Source organism: Gorilla gorilla, chromosome 1, assembly GCF_029281585.2.
Source record: "Gorilla gorilla gorilla isolate KB3781 chromosome 1, NHGRI_mGorGor1-v2.1_pri, whole genome shotgun sequence".
In the NCBI taxonomy this organism is placed as follows: Eukaryota; Metazoa; Chordata; class Mammalia; order Primates; family Hominidae; genus Gorilla; species Gorilla gorilla.
Window position 1 is genome coordinate 89,305,046 of NC_073224.2, and position 13,931 is coordinate 89,318,976.

At 48.4% G+C, this 13,931-nt stretch overlaps 1 protein-coding gene and 1 long non-coding RNA gene across 3 annotated transcripts in view; one reads left to right on the forward strand and one right to left on the reverse strand.

Moving 5' to 3' along the window:
- Window positions 1-13,931, forward strand: part of CD247 (CD247 molecule) — an 87,307-nt gene that overhangs the window by 57,045 nt on the left and 16,331 nt on the right. The gene's annotated exons all lie outside the window — the stretch shown is intronic.
- On the reverse strand, window positions 2,084-5,068 carry LOC129527534 (uncharacterized). The gene is made up of 3 exons (XR_008672521.2): window positions 4,315-5,068; window positions 3,911-4,063; window positions 2,084-3,263 (listed from the first exon to the last, which is right to left on the reverse strand). It is a non-coding gene; the product is annotated as an uncharacterized lncRNA (long non-coding RNA).

The following is a 13,931-nucleotide window of genomic DNA, read 5'->3' on the forward strand; positions in this document are numbered from 1 at the left end:
TAACAGTTGCTGTAATTTCTTCCAGTCTCTTTTCTACAGTGAGATCTGTATTTCTAGCTGGCTACACATAGTATAAATCTAGATTTAGAATCAAGTAGAAATAGCTCTAGAGTGCTGCCGATGCTGCCATTGGCTCTGATAGTGGATCTCATTTATCCCTGGGTCCAGGTGAGAGGTCCTGAGGACCCAAATCATGGGACAACAGAGAGAAAAAGAGAAGAGGTGACATGCCTAGGGGCGGCCCGGCTGAGTTTGGAAGCCACAAGGTGAACTCCCTCCCATGGGAGAAAGCTGCCATGGGAGGCGGCAGCCCAGCAGTCTGCCTCTCAGCCCATGATCGCCCACGTCCCCAGCATGTCCCCAGCGTGGCAGCTGCAGGCACGGCAGGCTTTGTGGGGCCTTTGATCCACGCAAAGTACGTCATAGGCGAATGCTCACAGCGCGTGGGCTGGGCACACCGAGGGTTGCCAAACTGACAAACACACCTCCAGGAAAGCCTTTTGGCTCTGGCTGGGCTTCATTCTGGCTGCCTGGACAGCATGGTCTGAATAGGAAACTTGCAAATGTGTGTGCCCTGTCCCCCTGGTGTCTCCCAGCCCAGACTCAGGAGTAACTGAGAAATAACTCCCCGAGAGTTGAACAATGAGAACACATGGACACAGGGCGGGGAACATCACACACCGGGGCCTGTCGGGGGGTCAGGGGGCTGGAGGAGGGATAGCATTAGGAGAATATCTAATGTAAATGACGAGTTGATAGGTGCAGCAAACCAACATGGCACATGTATACCTATGTAACAAACCTGCGCATTGTTCACATCTAGAACTTAAAGTATAATTTAAAAAAAAAGAAGAAATAACTTGCCGAGGCCGTGGGAGTAGTTAGTAGTGGGGCATGGGGCCAGCTGAGAAGCTGGCTCTCCTTTCTGCACATTTTGGCACACAGGGCAGATTTTTCTGAAGCACAGGTATATTGCCCTTCAACATCTGAGACATACGGCTCTTGGCCATAATCTTATTTCTTTTTTTTTATTTTTATTTTTTGAGACAGGGTCTTACTCTGTCACTCAGGCTGGAGTGTAGTGATGTGATCTTGGTTCACTGCAGCCTGGACCTCCTCGGGCTCAGGTGATCCTCCCACCTCAGCTTCCCGAGTAGCTGGGACTACAGGTGCGCACCACCACACCCAGATAATTTTTCTATTTTTTGTAGAGATGGGATTTCGCCATGTTGCCCAGGCTAGTCTCAAACCCCTGGGCTCAAGCCATCCTCCCACCTCAGCCTCCCAAAGTGCTGGGATTACAGGCGTGAGCCACCACACCTGGCCCATAATCTTATTTTTGTTCAAACTTTCAGAGGATTAGGGAGGCAGAGTAGAAAACACAGGAATGATGCCAGGAAACCTACCCTGGTTTCAGCCCCAAAGACAAGAATTCAGGGAAAACCGACCTGACTTGATCATTTATTCATTCATTAAACCCTTATGATTGCCCACTGCATGGTGGTTAGCTGGGGAGTGAAGAGTCAAAGAAGAATAAAAGATATCCCAGGCTTTGTGGAATTCTCAATTTTTAACGGGGACAGACCTGTCACCAAATATTAGTGAAAAATGTGCCAAGAACTACAGAGCATCTGAAAAGTTAGAAATATTACCATAAACTTACTTTAAAACAGAACTTTAGCCACATTTTCAAATAATATGCTCATGTTTTTCTTCAATCTTCACACACCTTTTCAGGAAGTATCTCTAAATTTAAAGCGAGTCCAGTTGTTAATGTAAAAAAGGTACAAGAGGCCAGGGCACAGTGGCTCAAGCCTATAATCCCAGCACTTTGAGAGGCTAAGGCAGGCGGATGACCTGAAGTCAGGAGTTTGAGACAAGCCTGGCCAACATGGCAAAATCCTGTCTCTACTAAAAATACAAAAATTAGCCAGGTATGGTGACGTGTGCCTGTAATCCCAGCTACTCAGGAGGCTGAGGCAGGAGAATCGCTTGAACCCGGGAGGTGGAGGTTGCAGTGGGCCGAGATTATGCCGCTGCACTCCAGCCTGGGTGACAGAGCAAGACTTCATCTCAAAAAAAAAAAAAAAAAAAAAAAAAAGAAAGAGTTGTAAGGAAAAAGCCAGAGAAAGTAGTGTATTTCTTGAACCTTTAAAAAAATTAACAATTGGACCCATTTCTTTACATTTAGAGGTACTTCATCTGAAAACATATCTAAGGGTTACAGAAAAACATATTGACTATATTATTTGAAAATGTAACTAATATTCTGTTTAACAATAAATTCTCCCCATGATTTTTTTTTTTTTTTTAATTTTTGAGACACAGTTTCACTCTGTCACCAAGGCTGGAGTGCAGTGGCTTGATCTCGGCTCACCGCAACCTCCCCCTCCCAGCTTCAAGCAATTCTTGTGCCTCAACCTCCCGAGTAGCTGGGATAACAGGCGCACGCCACAATGCTCAGCTAACAGATTTTTTTTTTTTTTTTGTATTTTTAGTAGAGACGGGGTTTCACCACGTTGGCCAGGCTGGTCTCGAACTCCTGGCCTCAAGTGATCCGCCTGCCTCAGCCTCCCAAAGTGCTGGGATTTACAGGCGTGAACCATTGCTCCCAATTTCTCCATGATTCTTGACTTTTAGGTCACTCCATAGAACAGAAACAGATGCCCATTGTGAAGGTTCAGTGAGCCAAGATTGCACCACTGCACTCCAGCCTGGACAAGAGCGTGAGACCCTGTCTCAAAAAAAAAAAAAAAAAGAAAAAAACAGATGCCCATCAAAAGGAAATGCATTTTGCTGAAAGTAGCGCAGTTTTCCCAGGGAAATAACATTTGAGCCGAGCCTTGAAAGATGAGTAAAAGTTCGTCAAGCTGAAAAATTTCATCGTAAGATGAATTGAACACAGGGTCATTGTGAGCCGTTGGCTGGCCCCCGCAGAAACCTGGCAGCCCCTTTCAGGTGAACCTCCAGTCCATTCTTTATTCAGGCACCAGTAGGATGCTGTGCTGGGTGGCATTCCTGCCCCAGCAGGGGCTAGGCCTGAGTCACATGCAGGGCAGGGGCCTGGTCACAGCCTGGGGCCTCACCTGAGAAAGACCTGTGAGAAAACATCCCAATCCCACTCATTCCTGCCCACACCAGGGCCAGCCACGTGGGGACAGCAGGGACGGTGAAGAGCATGTTTGGGAATGTGATGTTCTGTGGTGGCTTGTTAGGAAATCATAAGTAGCTTTCTCCTGATGACCAGCTTGAACACTGGATCGCTGAGCAGGGCACAGGTGGAAGGAATCAGAAATTACTGTATTAACACCAGTATTTTGGAGGCACAGAAACGAGGGGTGAAGGAACTTCCCTAAGGTCACACACTTTAGGTGATAGCACTGGTGTAGGCTCCCATAAAAATGTTCTTTCAGGTCTCTTCGAACTCATAGGTTCTTGAAAATGTAAGGGGCGAAATTCCTTCATTTTATGGCATTAATGACCACTAATCAATCAATCATTCTCTCAATTATCTGAGCAATTATGTAATTACTGAGTCCTAGTGATGCCTACAACTGGGCTTCCTACAGTCCTACAGTGGTAAAAACAAAGGAACTAGAAATCATGGTGTTTACCTTGGAGCAACCTACAATCTAGTTGCATAGGAAAGAACCCATTTGACACAATGAGAGTAACAAAAACAACGAATGCAATTGACATTGGAATGGGCTGGAGCTTTGGGAGAAGGAATCCTTAGGGGAAGATGCAAGCTAAGAAAGGCTTGGAGACCATCAATGGAGAGGAAGGGAAAGGGCAGTATCTGGATGGAGAGCTCTGGGCAATATTTAGGAAAACTCAAAAGCGCCTGCCCACGAACAGATGGACAGACGAGCGTGTGCTCCCTCCTGAACTCACAGACTTACTGGCTCACCTCACAGCAGGGCTCCCCTTCCAGGCTTTGCAGGTGATATGGTTCCTTCTCCATCCAGGATAACTCCAGTGAAGGATAGACAGAGGCAAGATTCTAGCTCCATTCTGGCTGCAATGCGTCCTTGTTCTTTTCTCCTTTGCTGGTCATTCTGGTCTGTTTGGGAATTGGACTCGTTGTCTCTGGTCAACTAACCTCTAACCCTGCCAGGGGGACTAAGCATGCTACAGAGCGCCCAGGTCCCCCATCTCCCACTTCCATATAGCCCTGAGCAAACCACTCAGAGTCTCTAAATGGCCCAGAGCAGCTTGTGGCTCCATTCCAGGAGCAAAAGCACCGCTGAGACTGTGCGGATGCAGCCTGAGACCCCCGCCATGCCAGCTCCTAGCGCTAAAGCAGGCTGGTACCTCACACTGCTTTCAGAATCTTCCAAGACACTGTGGGTGTGAGGTCTTCCAGGCAGGCATCAGCACCCACCAAACCGGTCCTCAGAAAACGACTGGAGGTGGAGAAAGCGGGGCTGGAAAGAGACAAAGAAATTCCAGGACTGTCCTCACTAGCATATTCTAAACGAAGCAGATCTTCAAGGCAGCCGTGTTAGGTATGATGTCCCTGAGAGAGTACACATTAACATGACAAAGTTTGAGGAATGAACATAAGATGGCCATGCAATGTCAAAGTCATGGCTCACTTGGGTGCTTCTCTGACAGAAGAGAGAGTGTGGCACCAGTAGTCCCTGTTGGGTTCTGTGTCTACCACAGAGAGCTTTGGGACTGCCCTCCCTCACAGAGCAGGCTTTCTGCAAATGCTCAGGTAGGGCTGGATGTATTCGTAGAATCTTCCAGACCCATCCAACCCAGAAGGTGGTGGTCCCCGAAGAGTGGTGGTGTACATGAGAAGCTGGGGGAACGTGTTACAAGGCAGACCCCTGGGCTGGCCTTCAGAGAGTCTCATTCACCTGCTCTGGAAATACTGCTAAGGACTTGGCCTCTGCTGTGAGCCAAGAGGAGGAAAGAAACCCCTCTCACTCTAGAACTACCTTTTTCTGCCTCAACCACCTTTTTTCCTGTCTTTTAAAAATTTCCAAAATTCTCTGCATCTGTAGTTTTTATTAAGTACTTTGTCATGCAACCTGGTTAGCTCAAGCCAGAGACAATCAGGAAAAAGCTCTATCAGTGGCTGTCAACTCAGCCACTTCCCTCCATACCGTGGCCCCTCATTCCTGCAGCTGGGTGGGAGCCAGCACAGCCCCAGGCACAGGCAGTGCCGGCATGTATTCTGGGAGCTCCACACAGGAATGTCCCACTCTAGAAGGGAAGATAAAATTCAGTGCTCTCCATGCACTGGGTATGTGCCAGGAAAGCCCTGAAACTTTTGCTCACAGGGCTCAAAATGAAAGCAGCTGTTGATTCTGAGAGTGGCAGGTTTGACGACATTTGGAGTCCCCCTATGTGAGAACAGAGAGACCCCTGGCGCTTCCTCCCTGCTATCTGAGGAAGGGGGAGGGGGCTGGGGGTGGGAAGGCCCAGCCTCTCAGGGTTGCGTCTCTCCGGGGCTTCCCAAGGAGGCAGCGCCGGCTCTCCCAGTCTTGCCACTGTCGCCGTGCGCGTGTGCCGGGCCAGCCGGAGCCAGGCCCGATCCTGGCCACTGTGCCCACCACCGAAGGCAGGCCCCGGGCCGGGTCCCTCTCCTTGCCTGTCGGGGGGACCCTGGTGTCGGGCTCCTTTGATATCTAAAAACCAGACCCTCGGCCCCCAGCGCCGGAGCCCGGCGCAGATCCACGCCCTGGCCTCTCAGCGCGGGGGCCTGGGGGCGGGTGCGGTTCGGGGACAAGGGACCGCAAGTGGGGGCGGGCGGCAGCGTGTGAGCAGCTCAGATGGGAGATCACGCGCGATAACCCGGGCCCTGGATGGCAGCGCTCGACAGGAAACCTCGAGCGAGGAGCCAGCTGGGGGCCGGCGGGGCGGGGCTGCTGCTCCCGTAACCGCACGGGAGCCGCGGCTGGCGGCAACACAGGGCTGGGAGCCCACCTTGGCTGCACGGTGAGGAAGGGCCGGAGGTTCCTTCCCAGGCCCAGCCTCCTCTCTGTCTTGCGGAGGGCGTCCTTCACGGGTGTGGTTTGTGACTTTGGGACGGCGGTCCCGGCCTCCTGGGCTTTGGGCGTAGTGGGAGAGCTGCCCAGCCTGCAGTGCACCCGGCGTAGCTTTGACCCGGGAGGGACCCGACCCCAAGCCGGACGCGGGGAGGCCAGGGCGGAGAGGCGGCGTGAGAGCGGCTCAGCAGGCTCAAGCTCGTCTCTTTAAAATCCCAGCGAAATATTCACCTATAGCGTATCGGTGACGGTTTTAAAATCCAAGTGGCATTTCCTCTCCCAGCCTCCGAAAAACTCGGTGCGGTGGGCAGCGGCTCGGCGGGGCGTCCCCCTGTGCCTTGCGTCCAGGCGGGCGGCCCGCAGCGGGAGGAGCCCAGGCGCGGGCACCGAGGGGCGGAGGCCTGGCCCTGGCTCGGGGAGCTCCGGGCGGAGCTTGGGCTTGGGCTAGCGGATGGATGCACGGGTTTCTTCCGGGGAAGCTGCGGGGGCCACAGGGGCTCTGAGGAGGCGTCCTCAACAGCCTGGGACCGGCAGGACGGCTCCCAGAGTGAGGGCGACCAGCGAGCGAGGCAGGTGCGGCCCTCCTGGCTCCCCCTCCGCTCCTGTCCTCCCTTGCGTTGCCCAGGCAGCCTGAGCTCCCGAGGCCCAGAGGGTCTCCAGCTTACAGTTGGAGTGGGACTGATTCGGTGGATCGGAAAAGCGCTTTCATCTCACTCGGCTGCTGGTGAAAGCATCTCGTCCTTACAGCACTGGATAATAACAATAGTGATCATGCTATTTACCAGCAGTAGTTGGTTTTCTGTGTTCATATATAAATGTAACCATATTCACCAAATACCATTATCGTGAAAGTTCTGTATAGCTGAGGTCCTTCCAAACCCCGGCAAGTCATCACCAGAAATGTACTCAGCCAGGGCTGGGTGCAAAGCGCTTCGCTAAATGGGCCAGCCCCTGTGCCTCCACTTTCTGCCCTGCCAGAATCTTGCCGCACACACCTTCTTTGATGTAAGGGTTCATGTTATTTGTTTTTGTTTTGGTTGTTTAGTATTATAAATATTATATACTATCATAGTTAGAGTTCCAAACACCACAAAAAGGTGTAAGGTGGAAAATAAGTGAAATTCACCCAGCCTCCCCCTCCCGTGGCTCCTCTGCAGAAGTAACCGCGGATGACATTTTTGTGTGTGCGGCCCTCCAGATATACATATATTTTTAACCTGTTTTTTCTTGTAAAATAATATAACATTACTATTTTCATTTTTAAGTGTAATTCAGTGACATGAAGTAAGTACATTTACATTATTGTACAATCATCAGCACTATCAATTTCCAGAACATTTTCACCATCCCAAACAGAAACTCCATCTAGATATATTTTTATGTATATATACATATATATGCAGCTTACATAGTGTTTTTTTAATATACAAATATCTAGAGCTTTTTTTTTTTTTTTTTTTTTTTGAGGCAGGGTCTAACTCTGTTGCCCAGGATGGAGGGCAGTGGCATGATCACAGCTCACAGCAGCCTCCACCTCTTGGGCTCAGGTGATCCTCCGACCTAAGCCTCCGGAGGAGCTGGGGCTACAGGTGTGTGCCACCACAACCGGCTAATTTTGTTATTGTTATTATTTGCAGAGACGGGTCTTGCTATGTCTCGAACTCCTGAGCTCAAGCAATCCTCCAGCTTCAGCCTCCCAAAGTGCTAGGATTACAGGCATGAGCCACTGCACCTGGCCACCTTTTTTAAAACCTAATTATCTTGAAGATCTTTCATGGTAGCACATGTAGAATTATCTGTTGTGTTTTTTTTTAATGGTTATGTATGAATACACCAAAATTTATCAGGTTCCTAGTTGATGGATGTTTACATTATTTTCTCTGTATACTGTGAGAGTTTATCCTCAGAAAAAATTAAATTCTCAGAGAAATGGCAAAATACTGCCTGGAATTTTGACATAAGGGGCTTGCTCGAAAGTAGATTTTTTTGAAATCGTGCTAATTTTCAAGAGCAAAACTTGAGGGCAGTGTGCTGCGTGAGAAAGAACAAAGGCCCGGCAAGACCTGGCTTCTCGTCCAGGCTCTGACACATGAGCTGTTTGACTGCGGGAGAGTCACTTCACCTCCCTGACCTTCAGTCTCTTTATCTGCGAAGTGGAGCAAATAAGATCTGCCCAGCTTACCTCACTCAATTGTTGTTAGGATCAAATGAAATAAAAAATATAAAAGGGTTTTGTAAACTGAAAGTGTAGAGCAAATGTTTGGTATGACCATGATTGTTATAGCGTCAGTCCCTGGAGTCAGCCAGAGAAAGCTACATGTCCAAGTTGGCGACAAGAGGTAAGAATAAGTGTCTTTCTCTCTGTATATCTATAATATACACACACACACACACACACACACACACACACACATATTGCTCTCTATGTATATATGTACATGCATACATATATGTTTGTATTGTTCTATTTATGTGTGTGTATATACACATATGTATGTAAGTGTGTGTGTGTATCTTATACTCTATGTGCCTGGCATATAGCAAGTGTTGTCTGCTAACCTGAGAGGCTTGTCCACTGGCCTTGGGGGGTTCTTGGTGGAATGAGCAGAGGGAACTGAAACATGCAACCTGCTCACCAAAGGAGGTCACTTGCCTGTCATTGTTTACTCCCAGAGCGTGACTGCAGGCATCGTCCCTCCCTCATGTTTCCTTAGCACCCTGTGCCCCTCTCTCGTGGGATGATTTGTTTCCTTGCCCACCTCTCTGCTTGGCTGGGAGGCTACATCTGTGTCTGTCACCTCCACCCTCATTGCCCAGCACAGCGCGTGACACTTTCTCCTAGTAAGGATGGCCACCACATGACCACTCGTGAGGCGCCGCTCCTTGGCTTGTAGGTGGCCATCTCTCCCTGTGTCTTTACATCATCTTCACGGCATCTTCCCTTTGTACATGTCTGTGTCCTAATCTCATCTTTTTTTTTTTTTTTTGATAGAATCTTGCTCCCTCGCCCAGGCTGGAGTGCAGTGGCACAATCTTGGCTCACTGCAGCCTCCGCCTCCCGGGTTCAAGGGATTCTCCTGCCTCAGCCTCCTGAAGCCTCATAGTGTACCACCATGCCCAGCTAATTTTTTGTATTTTTATTAGAGATGGTTTTTGTTTTGTTTTGTTTGAGATGGAGTTTCACTCTTGTTGCCCAGGCTGGAGTGCAATGGCGTGATCTCGGCTCACTGCAACCTCTGCCTCCCAAGTTCAAGCAATTCTCCTGCCTCAGCCTTCTGAGTAGCTGGGTTTACAAGTGCCTACCACCACACCTGGCTAATTTTTTTGTATTTTCGGTAGAGACGGGGTTTAGCTATGTTGGCCAGGCTGGTCTCAAACTCCTGGCCTCAGGTGATCCACCTGCCTCCACCTCCCAAAGTGCTGGGAATACAGGCGTGAGCCACCGCACCCGACCTAATCTCGTCTTCTTATAAGGACGAGTCATATTCCCCCACTAATGACCTCATTTTAACTTAGTGACCTCTTTCAAGACCTTTTCTTCAAGTACAGTCACATTCTGAGGTGTTGGGAGTTAGGATTTCAACATAAGAATTTCAGGGGGCAAAATTCAGCCCATAACAGAAACTGAGGCTTAGGGATTATTAGTGTTAATGGATGAGGAAGGAGCAAAAGAGTGAATGGGTTTCACCCTTTCAGGACAAACAACCACTTTCTGGGTGGTTTATGGGGCAAGAGTAGGAAGAGCTTGGTTTTGAGAACCAGGGGAAGAAGAGATGACAATGACTATGCTTGGCTGAATGCAGAGAGGTAATGGAGGCTGGCAGTATAGACTGGATTTTAGGGCTGATTTGAAGCCTGTCCTGGGGCTTGCCAGGGCATCTCCAGTTAGCCCAGGGGCCCAAGGCAACTGTGAACCTTGCCTTGTTCCAGTTGGCTTTAATTTTTTCTTTGAAATGTTATTACCATATTTTAAATAAAAACATAATGTGTCCTTGTCAAAAGAGAAAACCCTGCAGCTGTTCCCCATCTCATTCAGAGTAAAAGCCACTGGCCAAGGAAGTTCTACCTAACAACCCCACCCGCTTGTCGCCCTCTTTCCTGGTCGCCTAGAACTTCTCCTCATTCATGCTACCTACCCCTGCTTGCAGTTCAGAGACACCGGGCACAGGTCCACTACACAGCCTTTCCACCTCTGCTCCTCTGCCCGGAGTGCCCTTCCCCCACAGATCTGCACAGCTGAAGCCTGCTCTGACCACCTGTGAAAAACAGGAGACATCTCTTTGTCACTTCATACTTTCATTTCCTTGGCTAGCACTGAGACTGTCTTTTCTTTTCTTTTCTTTTTTTTTTTTTTTTTTTGAGACAGATGCTTGCTCTGTCACCAGGCGGGATTGCAGTGGCTCGATCTCAGCTCACTGCAACCTCTGCCTCCTGGGTTCAAGCGATTCTCCTCCCTCAGCCTCCCGAGTAGCTGGGACTACAGGCACATGCCACCATGCCTGACTAATTTTTGTATTTTTAGTAGAGATGGGGTTTTACCATATTGGCTAGACTGGTCTCGAGCTCCTGACCTAGTGATCTGCCTGCCTCGGCCTTCCAAAGTGCTGGGATTGGCATGAGCCACTGCTCCTGGTATGTCTTTTTATATGTTTGTAAGTAATCTGTTTTTCTGTCTCTGCGAATTGCCTATTTATATCTTTTGCTGATTTATCTCTTGGACTATTAGTCTTAGCTTTCATTTTTCAAAGTATTATTATTTATTCACTTATTTTTTTTTGAGACAGGGTCTCACTCTGTCAACCAGGCTGGAGTGCAGTGACACGGTCAGGGCTCACTGCAGTTTCGACCTCCTGGGCTCAAGTGATCCTCGCACCTCAGCCTCCTGAGTAGCTGTGACTAAGGCATGCACCATCATGCCCAGCTAATTTTTTATTTTTTGTAGAGGGAGGGTCTTGCCATGTTGCCCAGGCTGGTCTCTAACTCCTGGGCTCAAGCAGTCCTGCTAGCTTGGCCTCGCCAAGTGTTGGGATTACAGGCCTGAGTCACCGCACCTGGCCCATTTTTCAAGCTATTATTGATGGAATTCCAATCCTGTAAAAAGCTTTAGGAATGAAGCTATTCATCTTAGAATTATTTACAATGGTGAAAAATTGGAAACAAATGAGCACCAATGGGGAATGGTTATGTAGATAGTGGAAAGCTTATTAGGCAACCTTTAAAAAGGATATTATTAATAGTAAAATGACAAAGTAACATGAAATATGAATATATGAAATAACATGAAGTGTTAGATTATAACATAATACTAAATGAAAAAAACAATTCTTCAGGAATTTTTTTTTTTTTTTTGAGACAGAGTCTCACTTTGTCACCCAGGCTGGCATGCAATGACGCAATCTTGGCTCACTGCAGCCTCCACGTCCCAAGTTCAAGTGATTCTCCTGCCTCAGCCTCCCAAGTAGCTGGGATTGTAGGCACGTGCCACCATGCCCGGCTAATTTTCATACTTTTAGTAGAGATAGGGTTTCACCATGTTGGCCAGGCTGGTCTCAAACTCCTGACCTCAGGCGATCTGCCCACCTCGGCCTCCCAACGTACTGGGATTACAGGCGTGAGCCTCTGCACCTGCCCGTGGAAAGTTGTTATGTAAAATGATTACAGTTTATAAATAACAAAGACTTTGGTCAGCCATCTGCCATCATATTAATAATGGCTGTGTTTGAAAGTGGTATTATGGGCAATTCTGATTTTTTCCTACTTTTCTGCACTTTTATGTTAAGTTGATTTACTTGAAAATGAAAAGAAAAATGATCACAAAGGCTGGGCTCGGTGGCTCACACCTGTAATCCCAGCACTTTGGGAGGCTGAGGCGGGTGGATTTCCTGAGGTCAGGAGTTTGAGAACAGCCTGGCCAACATGGTGAAACCCCGTCTCTACTAAAAATACAAAAAATTAGCCAGGTGTGGTGGCAGGTGCCTGTAATCATGGCTGCCTGGGAGGCTGAGGCAGGAGAATCGCTTGAACCTGGGAGGCGGAGGTTGCAGTGAGCCAAGATCATGCCACTGCACTCCAGCCTGGGCAACAAAGCGAGACTCTGTCTCAAAAAAAAAAAAAAAAAAAAGAAAGAAAAGAAAAATGATCACAAAGTATCGCTCAAAACATAACAACTTTAATGGAAATAAAAATACAAGAAGAGAAACATTTGCTCATAAAGCGCTACCCCTAAGAAACCACGCAGCCCTGTTCTTCCCTCTTCCCTTGGAACCCTTATCTATGGGAATACATAATTTGTAGGTAGTTTTGAACAAATGATCCAATTTTACAATGAAACATGAATATTTGAAATCTGACACTGAGGAGAGAATTAAGGAGGCTGTGGTACTTTTTGAAAAATTTTTTATTTATTTATTTTTTTAGACAGAGTCTCACTCTATGGCCCAGGCTGGAGTGCAGTGGTGCTATCTGAACTCACTGCAACCTCCACCTCCTGGGTTCAAGCGATTCTTTTGCCTCAGCGTCTTGAGTAGCTGGTATTACAGGCGCCCGCCACCACACCTAGCTAATTTTTTTGTATTTTTAGTAGAGACATGGTTTCACCCTGTTGGCCAGGCTGGTAGCAAATTAAAGAGAGTAGTAAAACATTATATGGTGCCAGTAAATTAGCTGGAGTTGTTCTGCAGTTCAGGGTGATTGAGGTATCTCCAGTGGGTCACTGCTATAAGCACTGGGCAGTGTGAGTCCTGGCCTCACCTTTGGTAGCAGGCCTTCTGTATCTGTCAACCCCCCAGGCCTCTCAGCCCTCAATGAAAGAAAGCTAATTGTAGAGTCAAGAATATGACCTGCTATAATGGTTCGATCCTGGGAGAAGGGACTCCACAGCCTGGTGAGGACCCCTCTCACCACCTCTGAGGATTAGCAAGTCTTTGAAGGTCAGTACCAAGTGGTGGTTAAGACCTGGACTGTGGATCCAGACGTGCCTGGATTCAACCCTGGCTGTAGACATTAGGCATGTTATTAAGCTCTCTGAGCCTCAGTTTCCCTAGCTGTGAAATCAGAGTCACTGTGAAGACTGAATGAGAAAACTCACACGTGTGGTTCCTGGCCCAGAACAAATCTTCAACCAGTGGTTATAAGTATTACTCTGTGTGTCTAACCTACATCTTTTCTGCTGCAGTGAAAGTTAGTTATTCGATGAAAGGGAGCAACCCACTGAGGGGGATGGTCTGGGTGCCTCGATGCTGTGGTCAATGGGTTGGCATCACACCCAGCACCCTGCCCAACACAGACACCGCCCCCACCCCCCCACCCATAGCTGCTGCCGCTGCCTTCCTAAGAACAGTGACTTCCTGTTTTCTAAGTTTTTACCCTGCAACGTCATCACCAGTTGTGCCTGAGCCTGGGGGTGGAGCTGGGCAGCAGCAGGACTCAGGGCTCAAAGTTGGGGACTGAAAGGAAGGAAGGTTGGGGAGTAGAAAGCTGGCCACTCCTACCTGGATCATGAGCTACTGTGATTCATATTGATTCCATCAGTGCCTACAAACTGAGCACTTACCAGGTACCAAGCCCTTCCCATCTGAGTGTCACACACCCTGGGAGGTCGCTGTGATTACTCAGTGATCACACAGTAGCAACACCAGGACTTGGATTGCAGTTGTCGCCTTCGTAGGATTCATTCTTACCTGCCGTGCTTCCTATCAAAGTGGAAACAAGCTGGACGGGGGTGAGGTTTGAAAGGCTGCCCTATAGAAATTGGAGGATCTGTGTGATTTGTGCTTCTGAAGGCAGAACTAGGTTCAAAGTTTTTTTTTTTTAACTCTGAAAATTAGAGCTCTCCACCAGTGATTGCTGGGTGCTGAGCTTCCTGTCACCAGAGATATTCAAGCAGAGGCCAGAAGTGCCTACCAAAGAAGAAACTCCTGAAAGAGGTGGGAA